General features: G+C 41.3%; 1 protein-coding gene across 1 annotated transcript in view; it reads right to left on the bottom strand.

Moving 5' to 3' along the window:
• REEP5 (receptor accessory protein 5) overlaps positions 1-3,934 on the bottom strand; it is a 24,107-nt gene that overhangs the window by 5,087 nt on the left and 15,086 nt on the right. The gene's annotated exons all lie outside the window — the stretch shown is intronic.

Genomic DNA, 3,934 nt, shown 5'->3' with positions numbered 1-3,934 from the left:
GACTCAAGGCAGATCCTTTGATGCTTGAATATGAACTATGTTTACAAGGCCTTTTTGATACAGCGGACATGTAATTTGACCATCCACAGTGCCCACTACGTACGGGACTGCTTTGGGCTGTTTTTATCAAAAGAATTTGAAGTAGAAATGCCTCATAGCTCAAAATGGTTTTCCTACCTCCCGTTACCTCTGTTTAGGAATCTGCTATTGCAAATCTTATTTGACACATACAGTGCATCAAACTGGAAGGGAAAGCATCACACTTTAAGACATAAACAGTATGCCAATCAATTTTTTTTCTTCGTGGAAAACAAGGTCAGAAACCAGGGGAGCTCAGAGTTACCTTGCTTTTCACTGCTGAGTGTGTGTGTTGCAAAGCAAGAGAGAGGATCGACAAGCAAGAGACGAGTGAAAGAAAACAGAATATACAATACAACCAAGTTGCTTGTGTACTGTTTATATCATGCCTAACCCTCCTCCCAACCCCCCCCAAAAAGGTAGGAGATAGCTACTGGCAAATGTGCTTCTGAAATACACAGGAACTGTCTTCTATGTTGGCTATACAGGAACAATGAAAAAACATACCAGGCTCCCCTACTCTTTAATATAGTGTTCTCCTATAGTATAAAATAACCAACTTAATGAAATCCATGATATGCAATAAGCTAAATCCACAGGCAAATACATTCTAAGATGAGTCTATAAAAAACTCTAATGGAGAGTGAATCACTGGTCAAATATTTTGGTTGAATTACTACAACATTATTTATCATCTGTCCACCATTTTGTTTTTAATACAAAATGGAAGATTCACTCACAAATATAAACTGTGGGAATGTCGACAGTGAGCAGCCAGGGGGGTCAGGCCTCTCTATTACCAACACTTGGTTTTGCCTCAACAGTCTTGTGACCGGAGTGAAGTAACTTCAGTTTGTGGTCCTGATTTCCAAATCTGTTAAAGTTGGCTACAACATCTGCAGCTCGATCTCCAAGCTAACATTTTATGACTCAAAACTGAATGCACTGAACAATTTCATAGTTGGTTAAAAAGGATTAATGCTTGAAGCAATATAATAGTAGATGCAAATCCTACTGGCACAACTCTTTGTCAATAAAATGGAAGATAATAGCCCTGGCCCATTTGGCTCAGTGGATAGAGCATTGGCCTGAGGACTGAAGGGTCCCAGGTTCAATTCTGGCCAAGGGCACATGCCTAGGTTGCAGACTTGATCCCAGTGGGGGCGGGGTGGGGGGGGTGTGCGCAGGAGGCAGCCGATCAATGATTCTCTCTCATCATTGATGTTTCTATCTCTCTCTCCCTCTCCCTCACCCTTCCTCTCTGAAATCAATAAAAATATATTTTAAAAAATTGAAGAGAATATACTGCCCGGTTGGTGTGGCTCACTGGTTGAGCATCAACCTATGCACCAAAAGGTCAAAGTTCAATTTTGGGTCAGGCTGCGGGCTCAATCCCCTGAGTGGGGGGCATGCAGGAAGCAGCCAATGGATAATTGTCTCCCATCACTGATGTTTCTCTCCCTCTCCCTTCCTCTCTGAAATCAATAAAAAAATATGTATTATAAAAAAAGATATTATCTTCGTCAAGTGTGGTATCATAAAGCTTACCTTCAACTCAAGCACCCTACCTATTCAAAACAACCTAAACTGACCTTCCCCAGACAAAAGAGGGCCATATCAAGATGCAGAGAGCAGTCTAGAGTTACCTCTGACATGTAAGTGATCCTCACTAGATCACCTGGCCTGTCTCAGAAGCTGCAGGATATATATAGTGGCCGTGTGACTGAGAAGGACAGATGATAAGCTCTACTCCCAGGAATCAGAAGAGTGAGCTACTGATAGAATGAAGTCAGGGCAGGTTTATGTAGCCCTACTTATATATCAGGTGCTCCAAAAAGTAAATTTCACTATCAATTTTATACAAATGCTTATACTAATTCATTGTTCCTCAAAATTAATTGGTAATGTTACTGCTAGACACTAAATGCCTCAAAATACCCCAGTATATATTGACATTGTTTTAAATACTATATGAGGGCATTAAGTTGAAAACTGAGTCCTCATACAAAGTCAGTCCTGAAAAAGAGAAGAACTCGAAGACAGGAAGGTGGGGAGGGAGTTGACGGCAACTCAGAAGGACAAACACACCAAATCTCCAGGGCTTTCATAAGAGAAAGAAAGAGAGTTCATTAAAGTGCAAAATGAACATGCCAGAGCAGGAATGGGGTCTCCCTCCCTACTGCTCAGAGCCCAGAAACTAGATCCTGAATAACTTTTTTTATCTTTAAATTCTTTATTAGTTAAGGAATTACAAATGTGTCCTCATCCCTCCCCCCCATTAACCCCCTCCCTCCCCTCTCTCCCCCCACTCATGCTCTCATCCCCCTGTTGTCCATGTCCATTGGTTTGGCTTATATGCATGCATACAAGTCCTTTGGTTAATCTCTTCCCCTTACCCCCACCCTCCCCTACTTTCCCTCTGGGGATTAATAGTCTGATTGCTGTTTCTCTGTAGATCCTGAATAATTTAAATCATTCATCTATGTGCTCCTCAAAACTTTCTTTTCCCTATGATACAGGCAAAGGGAATTTTTTTTTAGCCAAATGCTGGCTAGAATTATCTAAAAAACTGTCACAGGTTGTTTTAAGAATATTTTATTTTTCAATTTTCTCCACACTCTTCCATCTTAAAATAGTCAGCAATATTAGCAAATACTAAGTGAAAACACGACCGGTAAAAAGCTGACAAAAGTAAAATGTTGAAATGTTTAAGATTTCAGTATTGATCCAAGTGCACAGTTGGCCAGAATATCTGCGTTTCCTTCAGACGACCCAAGAAAGCAGTGTGGGAAGGCACTGCTCTGCACTAACACAGTGCAGAGAGAAAAGCTGGTGTAATAGGAACACAAGCAGCTTAGTAGAAAATATATCTGCTCCCCCCCACTCCCCCAAAAAGACAATATATCTGCTCCCAAGTTCTCAAGGGTTAAAAGGGAAAAAACATAAGGTAATTATAAGTTCTCAAAAAACACAAGATAACAAACACACCCCTTGCTAGTGAGTCTATGAGAAGACTGCAAACACATATCCTCCAGCACCATTAGGGAAGCCCAGCTCTGCTTCAGATGACTTGCTTCTGTGAGACAGGTGGTGCAGAACTGTCAGTCATATAGTCACATGGCGACCTGCTCAAACTCTCCTCTGGGCAATGAACCTGTTCTGGAGTCTGCCATTGCAAATCTTAAATAAGTAGATTTCAACCATTTCTAACCGGGATTTCCTCACTTATCTGCAGTGCATCATTAGCTAAGATGATGCTGTGGCTTTTACTTGTGGTTAATTGTTAGTACAACTCTTGCAGTTATTTTGACAGTGTTTTTTTTGTGTGTGTGTTGTTGTTTTTTTTCCAGTCCCCCTCCCCACCTTACCTTTCTGATCTAACCTCACATGGGTCGTCCCCAAACATCACCTCTTGAGATCTGCTGGCTCCTGACACAGAACTAAAGGCAAGACTGAATTCCCTCAGGAAATCCAATTTGGTGTACTGTCTTCAGGTGGGCTTGCACTGGTAAAACAGAGCAGGTCCTTGCATATAACTTTGCAAATTGCAACCGTCATAAATCAATGTGCATCAGAGTCAAGAGAAAGAACTTGTTAGTAATATATTCTAACACATGTTCACAAAACACTGCAAATGACTGTGTGTGCAGATATCTGATCTGGGATGGCAGTAGCTTATTTGAGTAAAAATACACTGCATGAAAGTAACGTATTGGCAGTGTCAAACTGATCAACAGTTCAATTTTCATCTCTACATAAGGCTATGGGCACATCTCTGTAGGACATTCAAGAGCCACTTGTGCCTGGCCAGCTTTGGCTCAGTCCACTGAGTGTTGACCTCCAAACCAAGAGGTCA

The sequence above is a fragment of the Myotis lucifugus genome, unplaced genomic scaffold (genome assembly GCF_000147115.1).
Source record: "Myotis lucifugus unplaced genomic scaffold, Myoluc2.0 scaffold_0, whole genome shotgun sequence".
NCBI lineage: Eukaryota > Metazoa > Chordata > Mammalia > Chiroptera > Vespertilionidae > Myotis > Myotis lucifugus.
Note: the sequence above shows the minus strand (reverse complement) of the source record. Positions and strands in the feature narration are given on the sequence as shown.